This window comes from Triturus cristatus, chromosome 4_2, assembly GCF_964204655.1.
Source record: "Triturus cristatus chromosome 4_2, aTriCri1.1, whole genome shotgun sequence".
NCBI classification, from domain to species: Eukaryota; Metazoa; Chordata; class Amphibia; order Caudata; family Salamandridae; genus Triturus; species Triturus cristatus.
Genome location: NC_140586.1, coordinates 508,441,911 through 508,457,367, shown reverse-complemented (window position 1 = coordinate 508,457,367; position 15,457 = coordinate 508,441,911).

The window sequence follows — 15,457 nt, the reverse complement described above, 5'->3', positions numbered from 1 at the left end:
ATTTTTAAAAACTAGACACCCGGGGGATGCTAGGGAGGTATGGACTGAGTGGATCCCTCAATGTTTTCTTACCCAGAATCCCCTGCGAACCTCAAATTTAACTGAAAAAGATCACTTTTTTCACACACATTTGTGTGGGAAAGTTGTGGCATCACCGAGCTGACACAAATTTCCTACCACCCAGCGTTCCCCCGGGTCTTCCAATAAAAATGGTGCCTCACTCGTACCCGGGACAGGCAAGGGCCCGGTGATGCCACAACTTTCCCACACAAAAATGTGTGAAAAAGGGACTTTTTCAGCTAAATTTGAGGTTTGCAGGGGATTCTGGGTAAGAAAACGTTGGGGGATCCACGCAATCCATACCTCCCTGGAATCCCCCGGGTGTCATGTTTTCAGAAATGTGTGGGTTGGGTAGGTTTCCCTGGCTGGCCGCCGAGCACGGGGCCAAAAACCCAGGTGACCCCCTTGCAAAACCAGGTTGTTTTATGATAGGCAATTTTGATGTTGTCTCAATACGTTTTGGGCTCTTGCCTGTCATGGGTACTTGGGCCCCCCACACGAGTAAGGCACCATTTTTATCGGGGGACCTAGGGGAATGCTGGATGGTAGGAAATTTGTGTCAGCCTAGTGATGCCACAACTTTCACACGCAAAAATGTGTGGAAACAAAGTTTTTTTCAACTGATTTTGAGCTTTTCAGGGCATGTTGGGTAAAGAAAACAGGGAGAGCCATGCAAGTCATTCACTCTTGTACTTGCCCCTTTTCTACTACTCAAAAATGTGAAGGTTTGCCTAGGTGATGGCTGAGCTAGGGCACAACGTTCCATGCTACTCATATTGAGAAAAAAAAATCTTAACAAATGCCATTACACTGCCACAAATATAAATTTAACACTAATTTGATAAAGCTAATCCCCCACTTACACTGGTTGGTTTTAGCACCTCCATAAACGCTGGCTTCAAAGCACATATACTTATCAAAGCATATAAATATTGAAGCCAAGCCTTCCGAAGGTGAGTAATAAAGCCACTTCATGGCACCAACCGCTTGATGGTCCATTCACACGCCATTCAAACAGTACACACAAGACTTCCATATCGCCATCCACGGGCCCAAACAACCAAATCACGTGCACTCACACAAACATACCGCGGCCATGCAAGGGCTCATCACATTCATATGCCACAAGACATAATGAGTTTGACTACATTTTACTACCTGTCAAGTCTCCCCCTCCTTCTTCCTGAACGTTACCGAACGCATGCCGAGTGAGTCTTTACTAATGGCTTCCATGACAGCCACATGAGGCTCAGGAAGACATGTATTTCATGCGCCTTTAGCACACTCACTATGCTAAATCCAACTCCTTCCAGTTTGTGGATGCAAGTTGGGGGGTGTCCGAGTATCCTTGTAGGCCATATCTCAAACTGAGCGAGCATATCTACCTTTGAAACTAAGGCAAATATGCTGGAAATTTTCAAAAGCTCTCTAAAGCTAACACCATAAACTATGAAGAACGGTTGAATGTGAAACACGGGTACTTTGTGACAACGTGGCATATGTTCTGTCCACCAGTATGTGCAGCGTGGGGATTATAATTCACTTGTCAATTGGCGAACAGCACAACTGACACGTTCTCAAAGCAGATAAAGTTGTTCAGAAGTCCATGATCTCCTGAAGTAGAGAAATAAATATTCTGCAGCTGCTTGCGCAGTGAAGGAGTGGCCCACAGACAGTAGGTATCCATTCACACCAATTGAAAGGTTTACCTATTGGCAGCTCCACCGTAGTCAATTCCCCAGTATTTTGCTTTAGTGTGATACAACATAAAGCATGTAGGAAAACAGAAAGCCGGCTTACTTGGGCACTGGGGACAGTAAACACGAGTCTCCTGCCTCTTTCTCTGCATCAAGCACATTTTATAACGACAACATGGTTGCTGCTTTTTGGGTGTTGTAGGAATTGTATCAGCAAAGTGTCGCTCCTGCAGCCTTGCCACGTCCTCCAGAACACATGAAGTGGAGGCTGCTGCTTCTGTAGCAGTGAGACTTTCAATCACAGACAACTGAAAGTCAAGGAAAGACATCAATCTTCCTGTGGTGGTCTCACGATAAACAACATACGCATTGTATGTTTGCATCTGGATCAGGTGCGTAAACAGTTTTGTATACCAAGTGTGAGTTTTATGACTCGCATTGTATGGCTGAAGAATCTGGTCGTTCTTGTCCACTACGCCCATGTACTTGTTGTAATCAAGTATACAGGTGGGATTGTGGACTTTGGCCAGCTGGCCCCAAACCATGACAGGGGAAGTGCTCTCAGCATGAATTGTAGTGAGCACTTACACGTCACACCTATCTGAGAACTTGACTGCGAGCAGTTCGTTGGAATGCAACGTAGTGCTCTGGGATTTCTGGAGCTTCTTGCAAACAAGCTCCTGCGGGAATCCTTTGAGGCGGCAACAAATTGTACCACAAGCCACGGTCCAGCTTTGTAGAGTTCACCGAACAGCTCTACTCCTGTATAGAAATTGTCCACATAAAGGTTATAACCTTTGTGAAGAAGTGGCTGGATAAGCTCCCATACGATCTTTCCTATGACCCCTAGCGTGGAGGGCAACCTACAGGATTAAGAGTTGTGTCCTTCCGTGTCTACACTCTCATATTGTACACATAGCCAATCGAACTCTCACACAGCATGTACAGCTTGATGCCATAGCATATACAAGATCAAGAACTCATCAATGGCTATATTCTCTCCAGGATTATAAACCTCTGGAAACCTGGCAGACAAATGTTCCACGACAGGCCGAATTTTGAACAACCTGTCATGGTCTGGATGGTCCCGGGGCAATACAGCAGTATTGTCATTGAAATGCAGCATGCGCTGAAATAGCAAAAAACGATCTCTGCTCATGTATGGTGCAAAGATGGAGATTAACCAAACCGTGCGAGTAGACCGATAGGATAGCAAGGTTGGTTTATGCACTACCCCCATTTTAAGCATGAGGCCCAAAAATATCTTCAACTTCCCTAAAGAAGTGGGAGTCCACTTGCACGCCCTAGAATGAGGACCAAGAGTGCCTCCTTGCTCCCTCAGAAATAGTTTGGCACGTACATTTGTTTGCTGCACAATTTTGTCAAGGAAGTCAACATCCAAAAAGAGATGGACATAGTCAATTGGCAAAAAATTTGTCGTATCGACTTTACATCCAGTGTCACCAGTGAAAGGCGGAATTTGGGGCTGTACTAAATTGGGAGGCTAACAAGACAGCACTCTGTCTGTGCTTGCGGCTGCACATGCCTGCACTCTGGGTTGCTCTAACCTGTTACAGGTATCCTGCTGCACAGACTGTGCTGGCAAAGGGACAGCACAACTGACATTGTCTCCTTCATAATCGCTGGAAGATGAGTCATCAGATGGAACTGCACCGACTGAGAAAATCATCATAGATTCAGCTCCATTGTCCTCTCCCTCAGATGCTGATTCAGTATCTGCTGTCTCAGTCTCTGATCCTACCTCAGAGCTGGACTCTAGAACCAGACTTAGGGCCTGGGCAGCATTCATCCAACGATATGCTATCTCTGCAAGTGCCTAAAACAATCCTTTTAAAACACTAACCTATGTAGAAGGCAGGTAGGTTATTGGTTTTAAAGTGTAGGTGGGTGTGTGCAGGAGTGAAGTGTTTAACAGTCAATAATGACAAAGTCACCTTACCTTGTTGAAGTGAAATCTGTGCGCTTCCGAAAACCACTAAGAAAGAGAGAAAAAAGACACAGTATTACTTTACCTTGCCACATACCCATCATCGCAGTCTTTTAGCGCTGGTGAAAGCCAGTGCGAAAATCATTTTGGCGCCAAGATACCTACGGGTGATTGTGTGCTTTACAATTGCACACTATGGCCTCCTTTGATTCCCTCACTACCATCCTTGCAAATGTGCCCCTCATCTCTCCACAGCCCCTCTCTCACATACATTTCATCTGTTTCAACGTGTTTCTACTGTGTGGCTTTACTATTCCGCTTAGCTATCCACATAATACAGATCTGTTCTTTCCAGCATGCCCTTTATGGCATCAAAGCTGCCACTAGACAAAAGTCAGATATCTCTATCTAGCAGGACACTTTTGTGTGCTCTGCAGCAGTACCACACTTTACTGCCTTTCATGTAACTTCAAAAAGACTCATTATAGTTCTTTCACAGTCTCATATTTTCAGCACTGAGAAATCTCTCTGTATATATATATATATATATATATATATATATATATATATATATATATATATGCACAACGGCTGAATTCTTCGAAGTACGAAAAGATAACAGCAACCACGGACTCTTAAGGTTTAAATGCGCGGATTTATTTTACAAACAAACGGCCCACTCTACGCGTTTCGGGACTTGCTCCCTTGTTCACGAGTGTGGTAGTTACAATAAAGTATTGTTTAAATACACAAAACATGTGATCACGTAAAAATGCATCAACATAGAGAACAGACTTCATGTTTAGGAGTTACTTCACTTCAAATTCAATACAAATAGGCAAATCCCGCCATCTTGGAACGGTGAAAATCTCATGGTTAGGAAAACTTTATAATAGTCCTAATGTCAGTAAGATCATTGTTGATTTCATGAAAAGGAACAAAAATAAAAATACATCAATAATGTTCCTTAATTCGAAAGATTGAAGACCGTATCTTGATCTATAACAGTGTCTCTAATAATATAACACGCTATCATTGTGCTGTTACAACTTTACACAATAAGGTCCAGTGAACCAAAAACACGCTTGATATTAAACCCAAGTGGGTCAAAACAGTCTCTTCATAACCAACTCCTCATTGCTGAACAATCCTACCATAGATGTCACTCTTATCTTCCTTCATGGCACTTTAGCTTATTTGCCTTTCAATGATGACTTCTCTGATCTCTATGAAAACAAAAGAAAAATTTATTAATAAATCATAATTAGATCACATTATTATTTTGACTTACAAAATACACTATACCACAAAAAACAGACACTTATAGAATAGTCAATTCATAAATACTTTAAAAAAAATATGTTTTTTGGGCTGAGACAGAATGAAGAAAGAGTGACATTATTTCTTTCGTACTTGGATCTCAACATTCAAGAACTTGTTCCCAAAACGTAAGGAGAATATATGCAACAAGAACAGTGCCAAAACTGTTAAGTAAGGTATAATCTCTTAGCCTAAATGAACTTCCATTTCCTCATCACAATTGTGTCCATTAGGGACTAAGGTCTTATACTATATAATCAATTTAGACTCGAGGCTTCTAAGATCTTGCACTCTATTCCCACCTCTTTCATTGAGTCGTATTGAGTCTAATACTCAGAAATTAAGCAAAGAATTGTTTTGCCCATGGTGGCTTTGAAAGTGTCTTGCCATGGGATATTGCTTGTCACCATTTTTTATTGCACGCAGATGCTCCAATACCCTTTTCTTAGCCTTATGGATGGTACTCCTAATATATGCTTTTTTGCATGGGCAGAATAGGGCATACACTGCAAATTCGGTTTTACACGATGTATGTTTCACTATCTTAAAAGGTTTGCAATCTGGTGACAATTTGCATTCTTTCTTGTGGGAACTGTTTTTACACGCCTTACAATTGCGGCATGGATAAAACCCCTGTATACCCAGACTTCTGACCTCTACTGGTTCAACTGCTCTACAAAGGGTGTCCTTAAGAGATTTGGCTTTTCTAAAAGTGATCTGGGGCAATGTCCCTATATCACTTACAAGATCTTTATCAGTGTGTAACACTGGCCAGAATTTGGTAAGACTTTTCCTTACGTTATGTGCCTGTTTACTGAAAGTCGTAATGAATCTAATTTTTGGATCTTCTTCAATATCATTCTTTTCAATCAGTAATGAGGCTCTCGTTCTCTCCTTAACTTCCGCTTTAGCCTTATTAACCACTGATCTTGAATAGCCTCTCTCAAGGAATCTTTGTGTCATAATTGCTTCTTCCTTTATAAAACTTTCAGACGTGCTACAATTACGTTTGGCACGTAGAAGTTCTCCAAGGGGGATGCTGTCAATAAGAGACTGTGGATGACAGCTCTTAGCGTGTAGTACGCTGTTCCCTGCCGTGATTTTCCTGAACAGTAAACTTTCCAGTTTGTTGTTATGTACAGTAAGTGTTAAGTCAAGGAATTCTAAAGTTCTGTTGGACCATTGGCTTGTAAATTGTAAATTAAAGTCATTACAATTAAGAACCTTTACAAACTCTTTTGCCTCACCTTCATTCCCCTTTCATACACAGAAAATGTCGTCGATGTAACGTACACAAAGTGCTACTCTGTCTTTGAAGAGATCTAGCTTCCTCACAATCAGTTCCTCCCAGTACCCCAGATAGAGACCCGCAAAGCAAGGAGCAAAGCAGGTCCCCATCGAAGTACCGAGGGTCTCTTTAAAGATTTTATTATCAAAAAGGAAATTTTTTTGTTTAAGACAGATAGACATTATTTCAATGATCATTTCTGTGTGGAAAAGATATGAGACCGATCTCTCATTTAAGAAGTACCTGCATGCCTGGAGCCCCAATTCATGCGGTATACATGTATATAAACTCATCACGTCTAAAGACAGCAATGAGAATTCTTCTTTCCACTCGAAATCATCCAAGCATCTCAAAAAGTCCCCCATGTCTTTCACATAAGAGGGTAAAGCTTTAACAAAAGGCTGCAGAAAAAAAATCAACATATCTAGATGTAATCTCCATGCAGCTCCCCTTTGATGAAACTATTGGCCTCCCAGGGGGATTCTGCATGTTTTTATGGATCTTAGGGAGTAGATATAAGGCAGGTAGTTTAGGATGTTTACAGAAAAGGAAACCAAATTCCCCTTGATCTAAAAGTTCTTTTTCTTTCCACTCTGAAAGACATTTCTGAAATGTTTTAATGGAATTCTCATATTCCATTCTGTTACTCCTGTTATAACTCTCCTTGTCTGCCAGTTGTCTAATCCCTTCCTCAGTATACTTTTGTCTAGATAAAATGACTACATTCCCTCCTTTATCGGATTTCTTAATCACAATGCTGTTATCTTTCTTTCAATTTTCAATTGCAGTCATCTGTTCTTTGGAAATATTTCTCCAACCATAGTATTTCTTTTTGGCTAACTTGGATAATTCCTGAGTGACTCCCTTCTCAAACACATCGATTGCCTCATTCTTAATTTGGGGTAGAAAGATCGACTTTGGCTTAAAGCCTGTTTTGGCACTAAGATTCAGAGGGACATTCTCATGCATCAAGTTCACAAAGGAATCAACCTTATTTTGACTCTCATCAACTAACATATGCATAGTATGTAATGTTTCAACATCAAACATTGTTGTTAAACTAGGGGATTCCCCATCTAAAATGTTGTTACCTGTGATCTTAGTAGCATACCATTTTTTAATGCGTAATTTAAGAGTAAAGTAGAATAGATCAATGCGACTTTGTGTGTAATTAAAGTCATTGAAATAGCAAAAAGTAAGTCCTAATGATAAAACATCTACCTCCATAGGGCTTAATATCCTTTCTGACAAATTAATCACTGTTTTCTCTTCCATCATTTTTTCTTGATCTGTCCCCTTGTTCTGCTTCCCACAGGGCTTTCGAATTCTGTTGATGCTGTTACATTTGGCTTTCTTCTGCCTCTGTTTCCTCGTCCACGACCGTGAAACCCGAATTGTCTGTTGGCTGGATCTCTCCCTTTGGCCATCAGGCTGAATTCTGTTAAAATGCTGTTTTTTACTGAACTGCTGTCTGATACAGCTGAGGATTCACTCCCACTTGTGATACTATCTCCAGTTTGGTTGTCAATGCTTGATTGATCCTCCAACTCATTTCCCACCACCTACTGGTTCGTGTTGTTTGGGACTGCTGTTTTAGTGCGGAGTTGATCGTATTTTTTCCCAAAGGTCAAAACTTGACCTTTTTGATAGTCAACCAAGTCGCGTTGAAATTGACGCTGTTTTTTAATCTTGATATCTTTTTCGATTTTTTCAAGACTTTTGTCGATTTTTTCCATTTCTTTATTAAATTCTTCTTGTTCACAAAGGGTTTTGAGTTGTTGTGTTGTATCCTCAATGATTGAACTTAATCTTTCAACATCTTTGTTTGCAAATTTAACCAGCATTTTCAACATGTTCACCGAGCACTGATGGTTGTTGTTTGCCCATTCATTCACAAGTTCAGGATCGGGGTCATTAAATGTTGGTGTTATAAAAATACGCAACCCTCTTGGTATTCTACCAACTTCCACGTATTTCTGCAGGGTGGTTGCCTCCCACCACTTATTCTGTTCAGTTTTTAATTACTTCCAGAGTTTATCCCATAAAATCTTTTTGTTGTTCGGTGCTGTATTTCCATTAATAATCTCAGTACTAGCTCCTGGTATTTCATTCAAAGCACATTCTTCAAACATTCTGCTCGCCGCTTCCGAACGTTTGGTATTCCGTGTCAAGGCCTTTATATCTTGTGTTTAAGTGATTAAGCGCTATACGCGTTGCTGCATTTTACCGCGGGAGTGTTGCTTTGTATCGCCACACTCGCGCTTGCCATCTGCTGAAAAAAGTAATTAAACGTCTGTAAGCGGTTACCTGAAAAGGAAAGCTGTCCACATCCGGGGTGTTGATATTATCCAAAGATCCTTGTATTCACATCTGGAAACTCTCCTGTGGACAAACGTTTACCGCAAACACGTTTCAGCGGGCGGGGGTGTTGAAAAAATCCAATACTTTGCATCAGTGCTCACCGCACCGAAAACCGCCTTTTCCCCGCCACTTGCAATGGCGGTCCGTGGTGAGGAAGCAAACCTCAACAAATGCACAACGGCTGAATTCTTCGAAGTACGAAAATATAACAGCAACCACGGACTCTTAAGGTTTAAATGCCCAGATTTATTTTACAAACAAACGGCCCACTCTACGCATTTCCGGACTTGCTCACTTGTTCACGAGTGTGGTAGTTACAATAAAGTATTGTTTAAATACACAAAACATGTGATCATGTAAAAATGCATCAACATAGAGAACAGACTTCATGTTTAGGAGTTACTTCACTCCAAATTCAATACAAATAGGCAAATCCCGCCATCTTGGAACGGTGAAAATCTCATGGTTAGGAAAACTTTATAATAGTCCTAATGTCAGTAAGATCATTGTTGATTTCATGAAAAGGAACAAAAATAAAAATACATCAGTAATGTTCCTTAATTCGAAAGATTGAAGACCGTATCTTGATCTATAACAGTGTCTCTAACAATATAACGCGCTATAATTGTGCTGTTACAACTTTACACAATAAGGTCCAGTGAACCAAAAACGCGCTTGATATTAAACCCAATATATATATATCAAACAATTAATTCCCAATATCAGCGTGCTCAATACCTGGTGCAGGCAGCAACGGATAGAATCCTTACCCAATATTTAAATTCAGAAACACAAAGGATGCCGCACTCCAGAGACAGATTTCAGAGTTGCTTTATTTTCACCACCACTACCACCAGGTCGTGGTGAAAATAAAGCAACTCTGAAACCAATCTCTGGAGTGCAGCATCCTTTGTGTTTCTGAACATATATATAAATATTTCTGAAAACAAAGTCGTAGCACACCCTAATTAGTCACAAAGAATTCTACAGAAGCATTTATCAAATGTGTATATATCCAGATAAAATGTATTAAAGTCCTTTAGTACACAGGCGAGTATATCTTATTCAGATCATATGTGAGTTTTCAAGCACCATCCACAAATCACATCCATAGAAAAAAATTCATTTATTTATGTAAGACAAATTCCCAGCAGTTGTTTGAATCCAACACGTGTTTCGTCTGTACATATCAGTATTCAGACTTTTTCAAGGCAGAATGGATGTAACGTAAGCCGGGGTTCCACGACGCAACGGGTCCTCCTTGTTAGTAGTGTCCAAATATATAATGTTGATAACATGAACAGATGTGTAGTTCTAGTAGTATACCTCCTTGAATAGCTGGCACGTCCACCGATGAACCTGTGATGTAGTCCTAATAGTGCTGTTAATTGTTGTAACTGATGCACCAAAGATTTAAGAGCCCCCAACTCTGGGCAGTAATGCCCCCCGTAGTGTTGTAAACAAAGTTCCTCTGGCGTTAGAGCAAAATAGACCGCTGTTGTCGATCAGGGCCAAACCTTGATAAGTCGGTCCTTCTTGCGCCAGGGTAGTTGAAAGACACACTGGACCGGACCAACACTAACGCTTATACTGTTGTTTTTTCCTTGATGTGGACTTTTTTTTTCTTTTCCTTCAGGGATTGCTACTACCAATGGTTTATCTGTGAATTCATATATATATATATATATATGAATTCACAGATAAACCATGCAACATTACATGAACTCTATTCTTTGGGGTAAGTCTTTCTCCTATGTCCATGGATTTACAGCTATTTCTTTGGTGAGTGGAGCACACTGTGTAAACTTGACAAAGACTTTATAGCTGAAACCCGTTGTTTTGCACATTAAAACTTGGCGCTAATCACTTGGAGTGCCGCTATTTCATTCTGGATTGTGGAATGTAATTCTGAAGGATTATTTGATGCTTGCTGTTTCCGTCGCAGGCACCAGCACTGTGATGCAGCATGTGAGCAGCATTGTTGTTGTATATATATATATATATATATATCGTCCAAAGTCTTGTTCCCAAGCAGGAGTGCACACAATGACAGGCGGACTCTCACTTTCCAGAAGAGTCCTTTATTCTGCAGAAAAGCGGCAAACATGCAAATTCCTAAAATCCTCCCTACGCGTTTCGGAGCCTTTGCTCCTTGCTCACGGGAAACTTGCAGTCAGCAGATACGAAGGCACGTGTTTCAATTACCCTTTATATTCCCTCCGATGGGTTTCCTGATCCATGGGCTTCTGGGACACGTAGTCCTTTCATCACAATATTACCCTGTATGGGTTCTGCTGTCAGCATATTACAGGCACGACTCCCAATGGAGCCTAGCATATGAATGGCGCCTTTCAATCCACGCATTCCTGTCATCCTGCATCTCGGTTCCGATATCAAATCCACAGTCCACAATCCATAGTGGTGGTGCTACCCCCCAACCAGAACGGGCCGGAATATATCGTCCAAAGTCTTGTTCCCAAGCAGGAGTGCACACAATGACAGGCGGACTCTCACTTTCCAGAAGAGTCCTTTATTCTACAGAAAAGCGGCAAACATGCAAATTCCTAAAATCCTCCCTACGCGTTTCGGAGCCGTTGCTCCTTGCTCACAGGAAACTTGGACGATATATATATATTCACTGAAAAAAACATAGGTTTCAGGCACATTATAGTTAGAAATCAGCATTTAACAAAACCTACTTACTTAATAATACATTAAAATGGCCTTTCAAAATAAATGTGGCTTCAAAGTCTAACAAGCTAGAGAACAAATTGTTTAATGGTGTTACATCATCCACATTCGGGCCATAATAACTTGCTAAGATGTACAGAGTCTGCCCAACTTTAATCTCCCCAATTATTCAGTGCCCTCTCTCATCTGCCTTATACCTCCGTAGCTCTACCTCAGAGTTTACTTTCATCATTGTCCAGTGTTGTTGCTCAGTAACTACAACCTTCTCTACCAACCTTTGGTTTGTAAAGGCCCCTTTACTTTCAGACCATAATAAATGAGTCTCTTCTAGCATGATATCTTTCAAATATTGAAGGAGTAGTCTTCTTTTGACTCTTAATCCATTCACATTCGAGATCAAAATATTAAGGAGCTCACCTCACAATATCTCTTACCCCATTACCCTCTATCAAATACCTCCCAATGGCATGTCACCCAATCTAACCTATATCATGATTTTTTTAATTTCTTTTTTGCCCTTTGATCCCCACCACATGTGCCCCTTCCCCAGGGATCCTTCCCACTTCTTCCTGTTTTCCATACTAAGTCAATTCAAGCTACCACCCATGAATCCAGTGCTCACAGTCCAGTTATAACTGAATCATAACTTTTCGTTGAGTGATGTGCCTACATATCACTTACTTCGTTCTGGGCTATCAAACTATCCACATCCACAAGTGCAAGGAAGTTATGGATTTTATTGGCCCACATTACTTTCAAAATTGCTGGGAACCTTAACTGCCCTTTTTTTGGGGGGGAGTTTCATATAGCGCGAACTTGACCTGAACGTATTGGGAATCAGAGCGCTTTTCACCTCCACCAGTTGCATTAAATGAGGACACATTCATTTTTTATTAGGCACGGGGAGATTACGTGATTTGCCCAGAATCACAGGATGTTGCGCGTCCTTGCCAAGACTTGAACCCGGGTTCCCAGATTTGAGGTCAACTGCCCTTGCCGTTATGCCAACTCCTCTCCCTAAGAGGAGTTGCCCCTATTTTCTTGAGAGGCTCAATTTGCTCACCCAACTCCCACTATCTATGATCGGTGGTGCGGGGAATGTCCGACATGATTTTAAAGGTAAGATCCTGGACTTGCAGTGATTGTTTCTTTAATGCTGCTCCCAGAATTTTTTCTTTAGTTGTATAAGACTGAAAGTTAATTAAGATTTTCCTGTGCTTCTTCCACCCAGGATTCAGTTTAAAGGGATCTTGGTGCACTCTCTGAATCTCAGTTCCAAATTCACATACGAGATCACATGAGGTAAAGCTTTAGTCAAAATGTCTACCACAGATGACTTAACATCAACCCCCTCTGCCCCTTCCTTAACCTCTGGGATCCTAATGTTATTTCTTCAAGCATTCTTTTCCAACCTCTTTAGTTTCTCTGCTAGATCCTTCTCCCTTTGTTTTAACCTTCCAACCTCTCGGTTGCTATCACTTACACTTAACCCCAGCTCATGAACTTTATCTTCTAGGGCTTCTGTGTATTGTGTGAGGATCAACATCTTCTCCTCTAGATTCCAACATGTTTTCTGTATCACTCTCTGATTAGCTTCTGATGTTGAGAATCGTTCTTGAATCTCTGTTGAGACTTGACTTATCATACCTTCGACTGTCTCCAACCCTGACTTCTCACAGCCTGGTCTTCCCGGAGATTGATCTACTGGTTAATAGTGTTTGCGTCCCTCAAACACCACTGCTGTGCTTTCTACACTGCTCCCTACCTCATTGCTTAACATTAAGGTTGACCCTTACTGTGGTACAAATTTGTTTGCGGTAGGCATATCTGGGTTAATTACGAGATTATCCACTTCCCTGGGTTTATTCTTTTCCTGACACATTGCTTTCTGTACTGCTCCTGGTGTTTCCATATTATACATGGTGTTTAATTTAAAATAAGATATCAGTGAGGGAGTTACTCTAGGACCTTTTGAGGAAGTCGTATTTCTTTTCTTCTTTGAAGCAGGTCTTTCTTTTGAGAGGTTCTATTATGGGGGCTCTTGACTTTATGCTGAGGAGGCTCTAATGGCTCTTTGCCCTTACCTCTAAATGGACCAATCTCAGAATCTTTTGATAGGAAGGAGCATGATCTAAGCTTACATTTTTCCCCAAATCTTGCTCCTTAACTGCCAGCTCTGCCGCACCCAGCTCTCTTTGAACTTCTATTGTGACCGCCTTCCCCCTTTAACCACCTTACCCTCCAAATAGAGATTTGCCAGTTCCATATGATCAAGGCTTGCTGTGTTCTTTTATAATCTCTCCTCCACCAACTTGTTAGATTCAGCTGGGAAGTGACAAAGCAGCCCTTTTTCCCTGGTTCTGCTGTTTCCGTACTGCTCCTCTTACAGACCCCACGTTACACACGGTACAGCTGCCACCCTTTCCTAAGTTTGCACTGTTAATGCTGACTCTGACTCTTACACCCCACGGACTGCTTACGTGTTGGGGAAAGGTGCACTGAGCCGCTCTGATATTGAGGAGCTTGCTCGCTGCCATGAACCAGTGGAGGCTTGCACGCCTGTACATCGGCGCACTAGCCCCTCTAAACCATAAGGCAATCTGCCTCACCGCTGAAGCCCACACCTCCTCCCAGTCACTCTTGATCCGGCTCGCTCTTGACCCCCAGAACATCAGGTCAGCCTTAATTGCTAACTACTACCCTCATTCTTCACCGCAATCTCACCGCACTCACATGGGCTCTCCTGGGACTCCCGGGTGGATCTTCCGACCAACCCTGCTAGCTGGCCGCCATGTTCCCAGAACCCTTTGTTGCACATGCTGCAATGATATTATCAATGATGTCATAGAAGATGTCATGAGGGATGTAATATGTAGGGTAATATACATTGCGTGGAGAGGGCGTAAGTTATAGTTACCTACACAAGTTATAGTTTATTCAGATGAATTTCTATGGTTTTGTGTGTGTAAAATGTGAACCTAACTACATCGTCATTGTAACCTTTGTTTTTTTGTGTGAATTTCTACGGCTTTTTATGTTTATTTCCAAACTATAATGTCCCTGTAACCTTTGATTTTTTGCAGTGAATTTCCATGATTTCATTACATTTAAAGACATATTTAATTACCAAAGGTTAATCCAGATGCTGTGCCTGCAGCCACACCCCCCACGTGCAGCCAACCCCATGCCATGGGGTGGGCTGCAGGGCTTGGCGGTCCATTAACCTACTAAAAAGAGGGAAGACTTTTACTTACTAACAAGGTGGACAGTGCGAGGCCAAATGGTCGGTATTATAAGTGAATTTGCGCACTTGCATACTTGTAGTAATTTAAAGGGTGAACCATGGACTCTGCACTCACCAGAAAAATAAATCCACTCTTCACAGTCACTGCAGGAGAGATTGTGTCTGATAGATCAATGATGTATTCAACTGCATCAATGAGTTCAGATAGTTTTTTCAAGGTGGAATTGCTGGCTGAGAAAGCACACTTGCTTTGCCTTAGCGATGCCCAAGAAGTTTGAATCATTTGTCATTTACAGAAGTGGAGCGTCAAATAGGGCACCTTCTATATTTATATTTGTAACTGCTTTCCTTTAAGGTTTAATTTTTGTGCAATGAGCATAAGTGCCAGAATGGAACCTCATTTTATACAAGAAGAGTCCAAAATACCTACCCATACTTTCTATTGGGTAAATACCTAGTGGATTTTCTACACTACAGGAGTTTAAAGGAGCACAAGGTAATTTTGGCAACGTGATTGTTCCTCGAGCGTCTTCATTCTTAAATCTGTGATAACATGAATCATCTTCTACAAAGAGGTGCATCTCTGTTATGTCCTCTTAACTATATATTAAGTGCTTCTTTGTTTAGTGGTGATGTACTCATATTCCTCTGTATCAAGAGAACCTCAGCACAAACAGCGTGAGACACGCTCAGCGGCCTTTTAGTAAACTGTCCATCAACCTTGCAGAAGGCGGGAAGACCTATGTATACTACTAAGGACAACAGGAGTAGCCCAAAAGGCAGAGCTTACAGGTTATTTTGTGCATTTAAGACTCATGTAACTAAAAGGGAGAACTATGGACTTTGCT